This window comes from Sapajus apella, unplaced genomic scaffold (assembly GCF_009761245.1).
Source record: "Sapajus apella isolate SASKATOON/1434 unplaced genomic scaffold, GSC_monkey_1.0 scaffold59, whole genome shotgun sequence".
Classification (NCBI taxonomy): domain Eukaryota; kingdom Metazoa; phylum Chordata; class Mammalia; order Primates; family Cebidae; genus Sapajus; species Sapajus apella.
Window position 1 is genome coordinate 9259954 of NW_022436999.1, and position 16551 is coordinate 9276504.

At 43.9% G+C, this 16551-nt stretch overlaps 2 pseudogenes across 2 annotated transcripts; both read left to right on the plus strand.

Moving 5' to 3' along the window:
- The first annotated feature begins 12437 nt into the window (after positions 1 to 12437).
- LOC116528578 lies at positions 12438 to 13724 on the plus strand (annotated as a pseudogene). The gene has a single exon (XR_004259098.1). The product of XR_004259098.1 is annotated as a glyceraldehyde-3-phosphate dehydrogenase pseudogene (transcript).
- A 1456-nt stretch (positions 13725 to 15180) lies between these two features.
- Positions 15181 to 15793, plus strand: LOC116528579 (annotated as a pseudogene). The gene has a single exon (XR_004259099.1). The product of XR_004259099.1 is annotated as a 40S ribosomal protein S7 pseudogene (transcript).
- Positions 15794 to 16551: the final 758 nt, after the last annotated feature.

The window sequence follows — 16551 nt, forward strand, 5'->3', positions numbered from 1 at the left end:
TCGGCCTCCCAAAGTGCTGGGCTTACAGGCTTGAGCCACCGCGCCCGGCGATAAGTGAATTTTTAAACACAAAGTCTCTTTATCTAAAGAAGCAGGTATGATATTCATTAATCTAAGGCAAGGTGAGACCATCTTATTACTTACTTCTATTGTATTACAATGTTACTAAAAAAGACAAAAGGAGATTAACTAGTGCCAAACCCTCCTTGTTATGCTATCTCTGCCTAATTTAAGGAACAATTTTTTGGCTACAATATGTTATCCACTTTGGGAGCACTTGTTTAAACCTGGATGAAAATAGCTAGCCAGGAAAACAGCTCCGTTTTTCTTTGTCCAAGAGTGCAATCACACCCTGCAAAGGCCAGAGCTCCTTATCTCACCCTGGTCTTGTTTCCTGTCAAACTTGGAAACTAACAGAAATAAATGTTGGCTAATTGCTCCCTTGACTAATGTGTTCTTTCTGACCATCATCCTAATAAAAGTAGAAAGCTGCATCTGACAAGATGCAAGTTGGTACTGCCAGTTGAACTAGAGTCCAACATTCTAGAGATTGAGGAAAAATTTAAAAGGACTATGCCATGATTCAGTGGAACTGTGTATGTGAAGTGCTGAGCGTGGAGGCTGGCGGGCTGTGACCGCTAAACAAATGATAGCTGTCATTATTGCAATTATTTCAGTCAGTAACTGCGGGGCTTGGAAGAGTATTATTTCAAAAGCACTTATTGAATAGATCAATTAAAATATTAGATTTTTAAAATTCCATGACTGACATCAGTTTACACAGGAGAAGACTGAAACCTTAAAGTATTTGCCTAATAAAACTAGTAGTGTCTGTCCCTGAATTAGAACCTGGGCATGTTTTTAACAGAAATAAGTGCATCATTTAAAGAAATCCTGTTGTATGTCTAGTTTGCTTTACCCTCAAATGCAAAGTGATGGATTTATCATACTGCTCAGTTCACAATAAAAAACAATAAAAATAAGAGGCATGGGGGGCCAGGCGTGGTGGCTCAAGCCTGTAATCCCAGCACTTTAGGAGGCCGAGGCGGGTGGATCACGAGGTCAAGAGATCGAGACCACCCTGGTCAACATGGTGAAACCCCGTCTCTACTAAAAAAAATACAAAAAATCAGCTGGGCATGGTGGCGCGTGCCTGTAATCCTAGCTACTCAGGAGGCTGAGGCAGGAGAATTGCCTGAGCCCAGGACGCGGAGGTTGCGGTGAGCCGAGATCGCGCCATTGCACTCCAGCCTGGGTAACAAGAGCGAAACTCCGTCTCAAAAAAAAAAAAAAAAAAGAGGCATGAACATGTCTCTTTCAGTCTAAGACAGGCCTGACCAACCAAATTAAGCAAGGATATAGAAAACTGAAACAATATATTAATAATAAATAAGGTAGACCTTGGCTGGTCTGAGTGCAGTGATGTTTACAACTAATTGATCACAACCAGTTACAGATTTATCTGTTCCTTCTTCACTCCCACTGCTTCACTTGATAAACCTTTTAAAATAAATAAAAATAATAATAAGGCAGACCTCCTGGATATCATACATATTGAACTTTACACCTCAAAAATAGAGAATAGGCCAGATGAGGTGGCTCATGCCTATAATCCCAGCACTTTGGGAGGCTGAGGCAGGTGGATCACCTGAGGTCAGGAGTTCGAGACCAGCCTGGCCAATATGGTGAAACTCCATCTCTACTAAAAATATAAAAAATAGCCAGTCATGGTGGCAGGTGTCTGTAATCCCAACTACGTGGGAGGCTGAGGCTGGAGAATCACTTGAACCCAGGAGGCAGAGGTTGCAGTGAGTTAAGACTTTGCCACTGCACTCCAGCCTGGGTAACAAGAGTGAAACTCCATCTCAAAAACAAACAAAACAAAAAACAAACAAACAAACAAACAAACAAAAAAAAAATGGGCTGGGCACGGTGGCTCACGATGCTAAAATCCCACCACTTTGGGAGGCTGAGGCAGGCAGATCACCTGAAATCAGGAGTTCAAGACCAGCCTGGCCAACATGGTGAAACCCCATCTCTACTAAAAATATAAAAATTAGCTGGGCATGGTGGCAGGCGCCTGTTATCCCAGCTACTCGGGAGGCTGAGGGAAGAGAATCACTTGATCCCAGGAGGCAGAGGTTTTTGTGAGCCAACATTGCACCATTGCACTCCAGCCTGGGCAACAGAGTGATACTCCATCCCAAAAAAAAGAGAAAGAGAACATACTTTCTTCCCAAGCACATATGAGTGAGCAATGAAAACTGGCTATATCATAAAGAAATCTTCAATAGTAGAATAAAGCAAATGTCTTTTTTTTTTTTTTTTTGAGACAAGGTCTCATGCTGTCACTCAGGCTAGAGTGTAATGGTATGATCATGGCTCATTGCAGCCTCGACCTCCAGCCTCGACCTTCTGGGCTCTAGGGATCCTCCCACCTCAGCCTCCCAAGTAGCTGAGACTACAGGCACATGACACCACACCCAGCTAATTTTTTAATTTTTTACTTTTTTGTAAAAGCAGGGTCTTTATATGTTACCCAGGTTGGTCTCAAACTTTTAGGCTCAAGTAATCCTCCCACCTCAGCCTCCCAAAGTACTGGGACTATAGCGGTGAGCCACAGATTCAGGGTTATTTTAGTTAAACAATAATTAGTAAGTAAATAATATAACAGACTGGGTGCTGTGGCTCACTCCTGTAAGCCCAGCACTTTGAGAGGCTAAGGCAGGAGGTTAGCCCGAGCCTGGGAATTCGAGACCAACCTGGGCAACACGGCAGGACCCTGTCTCTATTATTTTTTTTTAATTTAAGTAAATAAATAAACAATATAATAAAACTAGAAATCAGTAACAAAATCAGAAAACAAGTAGTTCTTTCCACCTGGAAATTTTTAAGTGCCCTATTAGGCTGGGTACTTGGTCCACGCCTGTAATCCCAATACTTTGGGAGGCAGAGACAGATCACTTGAGGTCAGGAGTTGGAGACCAGCCTGGCCAACATGGTGAAACCTCGTCTCCACCAAAAATACAAAAATTAGCCAGGCATGGTGGCGCATGCCTGTAGTCTCAGCTACTCAGGAGGCTGAGGCAAGAGAATCACTTGGAACCCAAGATGAAGAGGTTGTAGTGAGCTGAGATCGCACCACTGCACTCCAGCCTGGGTGACAGAGCGAGACTCCATCTCAAAAAAGAAAGAAAGAAAGAAAGAAATTATTCAATTTTAATTTTTTTTTTTTTTTTGTTTTTTTGAGACGGAGTTTCGCTCATGTTACCCAGGCTGGAGTGCAATGGCGCGATCTCGGCTCACCGCAACCTCCGCCTCCCGGGTTCAGGCAATTCTCCTGCCCCAGCCTCCTGAGTCGCTGGGATTACAGGCACACGCCACCATGCCCAGCTAATTTTTTGTGTTTTTAGTAGAGACGGGGTTTCACCATGTTGACCAGGATGGTCTCGATCTCTTGACCTCGTGATCCACCCGCCTCGGCCTCCCACAGTGCTGGGATTACAGGTTTGAGCCACCGCGCCCGGCCCAATTTTAATTCTATTTTCCATTTCATCCAACAGTTGTTTAGTAGGGCACTTTATTTATTTATTTATTGAGACGGAGTCTCCTTTTGTCACCCAGGCTGGAATGCAGTGGCACAATCTTGGCTTCCTGAGAAACAAAAACCTTGAGGTCTCTCTTTTTTTTTTTTTTTTTTTTTGAGATGGAGTCTCGCTGTTGTCGGCCCAGGCTGGAGTGCAGTGGCATGATCTTGGCTCACTGCCTCCTGGATTCCAGCAATTCTCCTGCCTCAGCCTCCCAAGTAGCTGAGACTATAGGCACGCAACACCAAACCTGGCTAATTTTTTGTATTTTAGTAAAGATGTTTTTTCACTGGCCGGGCGCGGTGGCTCACGCCTGTAATCCCAGCACTTTGGGAGGCCGAGGCGGGTGGATCACGAGGCCAAGAGATCGAGACCATCCTGGTCAACATGGTGAAACCCCGTCTCTACTAAAAATACAAAAAATCAGCTGGGCATGGTGGCTCGTGCCTGTAATCCCAGCTACTCAGGAGGCTGAGGCAGGAGAATTGCCTGAGCCCAGGAGGCAGAGGTTGCGGTGAGCCGAGATTGCGCCATTGCACTCCAGCCTGGGTAACAAGAGTGAAACTCCGTCTCAAAAAAAAAAAAAAGATGTTTTTTCACCATGTTAGCCGGGATGGTCTTGGTCTCCTGACATCATGATCCACCCACCTCGGAATTTGTCAAAATTCAAAGAATATACGACAAAAACAGTAATCCCTAATATAAATTATAGAGTGCATGATAATGCGTCATTGTAGCTTCATGGATTGTAAACTCTGGTGCGGGATGCTGGTAGCGGGGAAGACTGTGTGCGTAAGTGTGTGTGTGAAGGAAGGCAGTATATGGGAATTCTCTGTACTTTCCACTCAATTTTGCTGTAAACCTAAAACTGCTATAAATAAATAAATAAATAAATAATCTGTTAAAATAAAAAAAAAAACTTTATAACCAAGATAAATTTATTCTAAGATTGTTAGGATGGTTCATGTTCAGAAAACCATTAATATAATTCACTATATTCATAGATATACAGAGGAAAATAGGATTATTTCCACAGGCACTGACAAGGCCTTTGATACAATTCAGTAACTGTTTCTGTTTTTTAAAAAATCTGAATAAAATAAGATTGCTAGATACTTCCTTAACATGATAAAATGTATCTCAGCACTGTAGTCACTTAGTCATCTGAGGCATTCTTACCAAGGTCAGGAACAAAGCAAGGATGCTAATTCACTATCTCCACTGTAATTTAATATTTGAATGGAGATTAGCCAATTTAATAAGACCAAAAAATTCAAATAAAGGGGTAAAATCTAGAAAAGAAGTTTAATTACATCTACTGATATTATGAGAATATACCTAGAAAACACAAGACAATTCATCTTAAATGTTAAGGAATTCAGTGACGTAGCTAGATTTATTTTTCGTTTTGTTTTGTTTTGTTTTGTTTTGTTTTGTTTTGTTTTGTTTTAAAGATGGGGTTTCACCATGATGGCCAGGCTGGTCTTGAACTTCTGACCTCAGGTGATCCACCCAACTTGGCCTTCCAAAGTGCTAGGATTACAGGCATGAACCACCACGCCTGGTCTGTAGCTAGATTTAAAATTAACATACAAGCTGGGCACAGTGAATCACACCTGTAATCCCAGCACTTTGAGAGCCGTAGGCAGGTGGTTGGCTTGAGTCTAGGAGTTTGAGATCAGCCTAGGCAACATGGCAAAACCCCATCTCTCCAGGAAAAAAAAAAAAAAAAAAACATAAAAATTAGCCAGACATTGTGGGGCCCGCCTGTAGTCCCAGCTACTCGGAAGGCTAAGGTGGGAAGATCACTTGAGCCTGGGAGGTGGAGGTTGTAGTGAGCTGCAATCTCTCCAGCACTCCACCTGTACTCCAGCCTGGGTGACAGAGCAAGACTCTGTCTCAAAAAAATTAAATTCATATGCAAAAGACAATACCCTTCATACATATCAAATAACAAGATAGATTTAAAGTAAAAGCAAACTCCGTTTACAAAAGCAACAAAAAGGTAAGATATCTGAAAGTAAATGTAACAGAAAGTATGCAGACTTGTATGAGAAAAATCTGAAAACACCCTTGAAAGTTACAATGGTAACCTTGAACAAATGAAAAGGATCCTTTGTTGATGGATATGGCAAATACAATCATAAAGATGTCAGTTTTCCCCCAAATTAATATATGTATAAGCCAGGCACAGTGGCTCATGCCTGTAATCCCAGCACTTTGCGAGGCTGAAGCAGGTGAATTATCTGAGGTCAGGAGTCCGAGACCAGCCTGGCCAACATTGTGGAACCCCGTCTCTACTAAAAAAAATGCACAGTGGCTCACATCTGTAATCCCAGCACTTTGGGAGGTCAAGGTGGGCAGATCACCTGAGGTCAGGAGTTCAAGACCAGCCTGACTAACATGGAGAAACCCCATCTCCACTAAAAATACAAAATTAGCTGGGTGTGGTGGCACATGCCTGTAATCCCACTACTGGGGAGGCTAACGCAGGAGAATCACTTGAGCCCAGGAGGCAAAGTTTTCGGTGAGCCGAGAGCGCACCATTGCATTCTAGCCTGGGCAAGAAGAGTGACACTCTGTCTCAAAAAAAAAAAAATTAGCTGGGTGTGGTGGCAGGTGCCTGTAATCCCAGCTACTCGGGAGGCTGAGACAGGAGAATCCCTCGAACCTGGGAGGCAGAGGCTGCAGTGAGCTGAGATCATGCCACTGCACTCATCTGGGCAACAAGAGCAAAGCTCCATCTAAAAAAAAATTAAAATAAAATAATAAAATGTGTGTGTGTGTGTGTGTGTGTGTGTGTGTGTGTGTGAAGGCAATTTCATAACGGTACTAAGACGATTTTTTTTCCCGGAGCGTATTCTAATTTTAGTAGGAAAAAATAGAATGCAAGAATGAATAGGAAACACTGAAAATGAAAGTGTTAATTGGGCCTAGCCCAAACTGTTAGTACTATAACAACATATATACTAAAAACCTCTATAATTAAAAGTGCGGGCCAGGCACAGTGGTGGCACAGTGGCTGGTGCCTGTAATTTCAGCACTTTGGAAGGCCAACACAGGAGAATTGCTTGAGCCCAGAGGTCAAGACCAGCCTGGACAACATAGTGAGATCCCATCCCTACAAATAATAATAAATTAGCAGGGTGTTGTGTCATGCACCCACAGTTCCAGCTACTCAGGAGGCAGAGGTGGGAAGATTCTTGAGCTCAAGAGGTTGAGGCTGCAGTGAACCATGATCCCACTACTGCACTCCAGTCTGGGTGGCAGAGTGAGACCCTGTCTCAAAAAAAAAGAGCCATTAAGTCAGCCATGATGGCATGCACTTATAGACTCAGCTATTTGGGAGGCTGAGGTGTGAGTATCACTTGAACCTGGATGTTCAAGGCTGAAGTGCACTATGATCACACCGACGAATAGCCTGGGCACCATAACAAGACCCCGACTGCTCAAAAAATAGATAACTTAACCAGGCATGGTGGCACCTGCTTGCAGCCCAGCTACTCAGCAGACTGAGACAGGAAGGATTCCTTGAGCCCAGCAGTTAAAGGTTGCAGTGAGCTGTGATTGCACCACTGCACTTTAGCCTGGGTAACAGAGCGAGACACTGTCTGAAAAAAAAAGTTTTCTTTGAGATGGAGTCTCACTCTGTTGCCCAGGCTGAAGTGCAGTAGCATGATCTCAGCTCATTGCAACCTCCACCTCCCAGGTTCAAGCAATTCTCCTGCCTTAGCCCAATAGTAGCTGGGACTACAGGCACATGCCACCATGCCTGGCTTATTTTTGTATTTTTAGCGGAGATGGGGTTTTGCCATGTTGGCCTGGCTGGTCTTGAACTCCTGACTTCAGGTGATCCACCCACCTCTGCCTCCCAAAGTGCTGGGATTGCAGGCACGAGCCACCATGCCTAGCCAGAAAAACCTTTTTGTAATAAAAATAAAAAGTTCCATATTGGTGAATGAAGAAACAGCTCAAGGCCAGGTACAGTGGCTCACACCTGTAAACCCAGCACTTTGGAAGACCAAGGAGGTAGGGCACTTGAGGTCAGGAGTTTGAGACCAGCCTGGCCAACATGGTGAAACCCCATCTCTACGAAAAATACAAAAATTAGCCAGGCATGGTGATGCATGCCTGTAATCCCAGCTACTTGGGAGGCTGAGGCAGAAGAATCACTTGAACCCAAGAGGCAGAGGTTGCAGTGAGCCACCATCGTACCACTGTACTCCAGCCTAGGTGTTAGAGCAAGACTCAGTCTCAAAAAAAAAAAAAAAATAAAGAAAAAGAAAAAGAAAAAAGAAACAGCTTAATAAAGCAGAATATAAAGTTCAGAAGTAGATCCAAGTACAGATGATAAACATGCCATCTTAAATCAGTGGGAAAAGATGTACTTTTCAATAAATGGTATTGGCTCAACTGAACTGCCATTTTAAAAAGGATAGTACTGAACCCACAGACACAGAGATGCCGGAATATACTTCGAATGAATCAGAGACCTAAGCATAGAATACATACATAATCACACATCTAGAAGGAAACATGGGTGAATTCTCAAACAACCTGGGTTTGAGGAAGGCATTCTGGACTATGACTCAAAATTCATATACAGTTTTTAAAAAATTATAGGCATTCAACTACATGAAAGTTTTTTATTGTTTGGCAGAAATCTCCATAAGCAAAGTCAAAAGACAAATGACAAATTGAGGGGAAATACTGTTACTTATATGACAAGTAAAGGGTTAATCACTCTACTGTATATCTAAAAATAAGGAATAATAAATAGAAAAATGGCAAAAGTGGCCTGACGCAGTGGCTCATGCATAATCCCAGCACTTTGGGAGGCTGAAGAGGGTGGGTCACTTGAGGTTAGGAGTCTGAGACCAGCCTGACCAACATGGTGAAACCCTCGGCTCTGCTAAAAATACAAAAATCAGTCGGGTGTGCTCGAGTGCCTGTAATCCCAGCTACTCAGGAGACTGAGGCAGGAGAATTGCTTAAACCCAGGAGGCAGAGGTTGCACTGAGCTGAGATCATGTCACTGCACTCCAGCCTGGGCAACAGACCAAGACTCTGCCAAAAAGAAAGAAAAGAAAAGAAAAGAAAGAAAGAAAGAGAGAGAGAGAGGAAAGAAGGAAGGAAGGAAGGAAGGAAGGAAGGAAGGAAGGAAGGAAGGAAGGGAGGAAGGAAGGAAGGAGGGAGGGAGGGAGGAAGGGAAGGAGGGAGGGAAGGAGGGAGGGAAAGAAGGAGAAAGAAAAAGAAAAATGAGCAAAAGGGCTGGGTGCAGTGGCTCATGCCTATAATTTCAGCACTTTGGGAGGCTGAGGTGAGCAAATCACTTGAGGCCAGGAGTTTGAGACCAGTTTGGCCAGCATGGCGAAACCCTGTCACTACTAAAGATACAAAATTAGCCTGTGATCCCAGCTACTCGGGAGGCTGGGGCACAAAATTGCTTGAGCCTGGCAGGCAGTGGTTGCGACCAGCTGTGATGATGCCACTGCACTCGGCCTGGGTGACAGAGTGAGACTTTGTCTCAAAACAACAACAAAAAAAAAAAAAAGAAGAAGAAAAATGGGCAGAAACCATGAACAGACAATTCACAGAAAAATATATGTAAATGTTCTCAAACCCTTTTGAGACATTCAACTTCATAAGAGAAATCTGAATAAAAACCAAGCAGAAATATCATTTACTATCTATTTGGCAAAGATTCAAAAGCTTATTAAAAATGTCCTCTGTGCCGGGCGCGGTGGCTCAAGCCTGTAATCCCAGCACTTTGGGAGGCCGAGGCGGGTGGATCACGAGGTCAAGAGATCGAGACCATCCTGGTCAACATGGTGAAACCCCGTCTCTACTAAAAATACAAAAAACTAGCTGGGCATGGTGGCACGTGCCTGTAATCCCAGCTACTCAGGAGGCTGAGGCAGGAGGATTGCCTGAACCCAGGAGGTGGAGGTTGCGGTGAGCCGAGATCGCGCCATTGCACTCCAGCCTGGGTAACAAGAGCGAAACTCCATCTCAAAAAAAAAAAAAAAAAAAAATGTCCTCTGTTCATGTGGCTCTGTGGGAAAACATTTTCATGTTGTTGCTGAGAGTGCAAAATGGTTCAGCCCTGATGGAGAAAATGTTGGTAATATCTAGCAAAACTACATACAATCTTATAAGAACTTACCCAGAGGAGTGACCTAAAACAAAACAAAAACAATGTACACACAAGGTTGTCCATCGCAGCACGATTTGTTTCATTGACAGATTATTTATCTTAGGTTTTGCCAATGGTGGCAGAGAATGGAAGGGGAATAAGGAAGAAGAGATGTGCTTCATGTTTCCAGTTCCAGTCAGGTCCACCCAGCAGCATGAGCACAGCTGCACATCCAGCCTTTTGCTTCTTTTGGGGCTCACTGTTTCAACTACTTGGCATCTTCCTTCCAGAAGTTCCAACACCAATCTCAGAATGCACCCATCTGAGCAACATCTGTGGTGCACCAGAAAACCAGTCCCATATGCCCCCCAGAGGTCTCACCTGTGGAGTATCTGTTCTCAAGGACTTAGCACAACCACATGGGTCCCCTCCTCTAAGACCCTAGATCCTATTAAGGCTACTTCCCATTTTGCTCCCCCCGCTCTAGGAGTGATGTCTCCTTTCTACAGTTATTAATTAAAGGAGACCTAAAGAAGTGAAGGGATCAGGCCAGGCACAGTGGCTCACGCCTGTCATTCCAGCACTTTGGAAGGTCGAAGCAGGTGGATCACAAGGTCAGTTCAAGACCAGCCTGGCCAACATAGTGAAACCCCATCTTTACCAAAAAAAAAAGAAAAAAAGAAGTGAAGGGATCTATCTTGTTCATGTAATGGCAATGAGCAGAATACCTTTGGCAGAGACATTTAAAATTGGAGTTCCTGCCTGTAATCCCTGCTACTAGGGAGGCTGAGGTGGGAGGATCCCTTAAGCCCAAAGTTCGAGTCCAGCCTGTCTCAAAAAAAGAAAGGAAAAGAAGGAAGGAAGGAAGGGAAGGAGGGAGGGAGGGAAGGAAGGAAAAAGCAGAAATTAAAAAAAAAAAACAACCAGATTCCTTGAATGACCCTGTAAAGCAAAACCAATTTCCAAACTAAAATGCTTATTTTGGAGCAGTTACTTGAAAAAGAAAAAAAGTCTATATTCTCTTAGGGTCTTGCTCTGTCACCCAGGCTGGAGTGCAATGGGGCTATCTTGGCACACTGCAACCTCCTCCTCCCTGGTTCAAGTGATTCTCCTGCCTCAGCCTCCTGAGTTGCTGGGATTATAGGCACCTGCCTCTACACTCAGTTAATTTTTTGTACTTTTTTTTTTTTTTTTTTTTTGAGACGGAGTTTCGCTCTTGTTACCCAGGCTGGAGTGCAATGGTGCGATCTCAGCTCACCGCAACCTCCGCCTCCTGGGTTCAGGCAATTCTCCTGCCTCAGCCTCCTGAGTAGCTGGGATTACAGGCACGTGCCACCATGCCCAGCTAATTTTTTGTATTTTTAGTAGAGACGGGGTTTCACCATGTTGACCAGGATGGTCTCGATCTCTTGACCTCGTGATCCACCCGCCTCGGCCTCCCAAAGTCCTGGGATTACAGGCTTGAGCCACCGCGCCCGGCCCAATTTTTTGTACTTTTGGCAGAGACAGGGTTTCACCATGTTGGCCAGGCTGGTTTCAAACTCCTGAACTCAGGTGACCCAGCCACCTCAGCCTCCCAAAGTGCTGGAATTATAGGCATGAGCTACTGTGCCAGGCCCCAAAAGTCTAAATTCTTTAAGCCCCTCTATTTGGTGTTATATTTTCTTCAGCAAGCTTAAGCTATACCCACACTAAGACACTGGATTAGAAATTTAAATGTGAGGCCGGGCGCGGTGGCTCAAGCCTGTAATCCCAGCACTTTGGGAGGCTGAGGCGGGTGGATCACGAGGTCAAGAGATCGAGACCATCCTGGTCAACAAGGTGAAACCCCGTCTCTACTAAAAATACAAAAACATTAGCTGGGCATGGTGGCGCGTGCCTGTAATCCCAGCTACTCAGGAGGCTGAGGCAGGAGAATTGCCTGAACCCAGGAGGCGGAGGTTGCGGTGAGCCGAGATCGCGCCATTGCACTCCAGCCTGGGTAACAAGAGCGAAACTCCGTCTCAAAAAAAAAAAAAAAAAGAAATTTAAATGTGAAAACCAAAATGTTGACACTTTCAGAAGATAAAATTATATTAACTTCAGGGTATGGAATAATGTCTTAAGACATAAGCCAAATCACAGAAAGAAGATCTTTCAGCACATAATAAAGACCTAGAATACAGAATATATCTATTTTTAAAAATCTTTATTTATATATCTACATTTATTACTTTATTTTGAGACAAGGTCTTGCTCTGTTGCCCAGGCCAGAGTGTAATTGCCTAATCTTGGCTCACTGCGGCCTCGACCTCCCATGCTCAAATGGTCCTCACACCTCAGTCTCTCAAGTAGCTGGGATTACAGGCATAAGCCATTGCATCCGGTCTCAGAATATATCTAGAACTTTTACAAATCAATAAGAAAAAAATCAACAAATGACTAGAATAGCAACTTTAGAAAAGAAAAAATTCCAAATGTTCAATAAATGGGGAGGGAAAGGGAATGCTCAATCTTATTAGTAATCAGAAAAATTTAAATGAGGGCCATAGTGAGGTAACATTATTACCCATTAGGATGGCAAAATTAAGAAATCTGAAAATACTAAGCATTGGTGAGGATATGAATCACCAGGAACATTTTACATGCCACTATTAGAAGTATAAGTGGAAGTGGAAGTTAGTAAAACAATTTTGAACATCAATTTCACATTATCTTATAAAACTTGAAAATTTGGGCTCTCTGCTTCTCCCATTTGACAGACAGCCGCATCTTGTCTCCCATTGCCAGCCACATCCCTGAGACACCATGGGGAAGGTGAAGGTCGGAGTCAATGGATTTGGTCATATTGGGCGCCTGGTCACCAGGACTGCTTTTAACTCTGGTAAAGTGGATATTGTCGCCATCAATGATCCCTTCATTGACCTCAACTACATGGTATACATATTCCAGTATGATTCCACCCATAGCAAATTCCATGGCACTGTCAAGGCTGAGAACGGGAAGCTTGTCATTAATGGAAATCCCATCACCATCTTCCAGGAGCGAGATCCCTCCAAAATCAAGTGGGGCGATGCTGGCCCTGAGTACGTGGTGGAGTCCACTGGCGTCTTCACCACCATGGAGAAGGCTGGGGCTCACTTGCAGGAGGGAGTCAAAGGGTCATCATATCTGTACCCTCTGCTGATGCCCCGATGTTCGTGATGGGTGTGAACCATGAGAAGTATGACAACAGCCTCAAGATCGTCAGCAATGCCTCCTGCACCACCAACTGCTTAGCGCCCGTGGCCAAGGTCATCCATGACAACTTTGGTATCGTGGAAGGACTCATGACCCCCGTCCACGCCATCACTGCCACCCAGAAGACCGTGGATGGCCCCTCCGGGAAACTGTGGCGTGATGGCTGTGGGGCTCTCCAGAACATCATCCCTGCCTCCACTGGCGCTGCCAAGGGCATGGGCAAGGTCATCCCCGAGCTGAATGGGAAGCTCGCATGGCCTTCCATGTCCCCACTGCCAACGTGTCAGTGGTGGACCTGACCTGCCTTCTGGAAAAACCTGCCAAATATGATGACATCAAGAAGGTGGTGAAGCAGGCGTCGGAGGGCCCCCTCAAGGGCATCCTGGGCTACACTGAGCACCAGGTGGTGTCCTCTGACTTCAACAGCGACACCCATTCTTCCACCTTTGATGCTGGGGCTGGCATTGCCCTCAGCGACCACTTCCTCAAGCTCATTTCCTGGTATGAAAATGAATTTGGCTACAGCAACAGGGTGGTGGACCTCATGTCCCACATGGCCTCCAAGGAGTAAGACCCCTGGAACGCCAGCCCCAGCAAGAGCATGAGAGGAAGAGAGGCCCTCACTGATGGGGAGTCCCTGCCACACTGAGTCCCCCACCACACTGAATTGCCCCTCCTCGCAATTTCCATGCAGACCCCTTGAAGAGGGAGGGGCCTAGGGAGCCCCACCTTGTCATGTACCATCAATAAAGCCCCCTGTGCTCAACCAAAAAAAAAAAAAACCTCAAAAATTTGAAAACCTAAGACAGAGGATTTCTACTCCTAGGCATATATATGTGTAGCTAGGGCCTGTGAAAAAATGTACATACAGGCTGGGTATGTGGTGGCTCACACCTGTAATCCCAGCACTTTGGGAGGCTGAGGAGGGAGGATCGCTTGAGCACAGGAGTCCAAGGCCAGCCTGGGAAACATAGTGAGATCCCACAATCTACAAAATTTTTAAAAATTAGTCAAGCTCAGTGGTGCATGCCTATAGTCTGGCTACTATGGAGGTTGGGAGGATTGCTAGAGCCCAGGAATTAGAGGCTGCAGTGAGCTATGATTGCGCCACTGCATTCCAGCCTGGGTGACACAGCAAGACCCTGACTCAAAAAAAACAAAAGTAAATACATAATGTATATGTATAAAAATGACTCATATATACATTTCCAGCAGCATTTTTCTAAAGAAAATATTAATGAATAATTTACTTACAATAAAAAACACAAATTTTAAGTGTACAGTTAAATGAGTGCTACCAACTCCACAAAGTTTTTTTGTTTTGTTTTGTTTTTTGAAGTGCAGTCTTGCTCTGACACCCAGGCTGGAGTGCAGTGGTGTAATCTCGACTCACTACAACCTCCCCTGTAGCTGGGACTGCAGGGGCACATCACCACACCCAGCTAATTTTTGTATTTTTAGCAGAGACAGGTTTCACCATGTTGCCCAGGCTGGTCTCAAACTCCTTACCTCAGATGATCTACCATTTTGGCCTCCCAAAGTGCTGGGATTACAGGCATAAGCCACCATGCCCAGCCCTTATTGTCTTTTCAATTTTGGCCATTTCACTGTCATTTGGATTTGTGTTTCCCTAATCTCCCTAATGACTAAGGATGTTGAGCATCCTTTATGTGCTTATTGGACATCTGCATTTTTTTGGAAAAATGTTTAGTCTATTCAGATACATACTACGCTCTTTTTTTTTTTTTTTTTTTTTCTGAAGCAGAGTCTCACTTTGTCATGCAGGCTGGAGTACAATGGCATAATCTCAGTTCACTGAAACCTCTGCCTCCTGGGAAGCAGGAGGCGGCTCAAGTGATTCTTCCACCTCAGCCTCCCAAGCAGCTGGCTAACTGCAGGCGCAGGCACCACGCTGAGCTAATTTTAGCATCTTTTTTGTAGAGATTGGGGTCTCACTATATTGCTCAGGCTGGTCTTGAACTCCTGGGCTCAAGCAATCCATCTGCCTTAGCCTCCGAAAGTGCTGGGATTATAGGCATGTGCCCCCGCATCTGGCACTTTGCTCGTGTTTTAAATTGAATTGTGTTTTTACTGTGGAGTTGCAAGAATTTTTTAATTTTTCTGGATACAAGTCCCATACCTGACATATGACTAGCAAATATTTTCTCCAATTCCATGTGTTATCTTTATTGTATTGATGATGTCCTTTGAAGTACAAAAGCTTTTCATTTTTTTTCCTAAGTCGGCACTCACCAAGGAGAAAGCCATGTTCAGTTCGAGCACCAAGATTGTGAAGCCCAATGGCGAGAAGCCACATGAGTTCGAGTCCGGCATTTCCCAGGCTCTTCTGGAGCTGGAGATGAACTCGGACCTCAAGGCTCAGCTCAGGGAGCTGAATATTACGGCAGCCAAGGAAATTGAAGTTGGTGGTGGCCGGAAAGCTATCATAATCTTTGTTCCTGTTCCTCAACTAAAATCTTTCCAGAAAATCCAAGTCCGGCTAGTACACGAATTGGAGAAAAAGTTCAGTGGTAAGCATGTTGTCTTTATCGCTCAGAGGAGAATTCTGCCTAAGCCAACTTGAAAAAGCCGTACAAAAAATAAACATAAGCGTCCCAGGAGCCATAAACTGACAGCTGTGCACGATGCAATCCTTGAGGACCTGGTCTTCCCAAGTGAAATTGTGGGTAAAAGAATCCGCATGAAACTGGTTGGCAGCTGGCACATAAACGTTCATTTGGACAAAGCACAGCAGAACAACGTGGCACACAAGGTTGAAACTCTTTCTGGTGTCTATAAGAAGCTCACGGGCAGGGATGTTAATTTTGAGTTCCTAGAGTTTCAGTTGTAAACAGAATGACTAAATAAAAAATATATTCACAGTTTAAAAAAAAAAAGGTTTTCATTTTGATAAAGTCCAATTTACCTATTTTTTCTTTTGTTGCTATAATTTTGGTATCATTTTAAGAAACCATCACCTGACCCAAAGTCACAAAGTTATAGGCTTTCTTTTAAGAGTTTTACAGTTTAACTCTTACTTTCAGGCCAAGGATCTGCTTTGAGTTAATTTTTGTGTATTGTGTGATGTAGGGGTCCAGCTTTGATCTTTTGCATCTGAATATTCAGTTGTCCCAACACCATTCATTGCAAAGACTATTTTTTCCTGTTGAATTTTCTTGGCACTCTTGTTAAAAATCAATTGACCACAATATAAGAGTTATTCATTCCTTCCTGTACTTCTGAATTTACATCTTATATAGTTTCCTGCATCCTTAGGTGTTTCCCTTAGCATTTCTTGTTGTGGCAGCATTACTTATAATAGTAATAGAAATTAAAAGTTCCCCAGTATTAATAGATGAAAGGTGGGTTGATAAAATGAGTTATTTTCTTGCAATAGAATATCATCTAAAAACAAAAGCGAATCAATTATAACTACATACAAAAGCACAGACACCACTTAGAAACAGAATATTAACAACCCTGGCTTTTGTTCTCTGTGAGATGAGAATTCGCCGTAATGTTTTGTAGCAGAGGAAAAATATTATCTAACTTACATTCTTACAGGATTAATTTGGCTGCTGTGTGGAGCATAGGCTGCCAGGGGAGAAA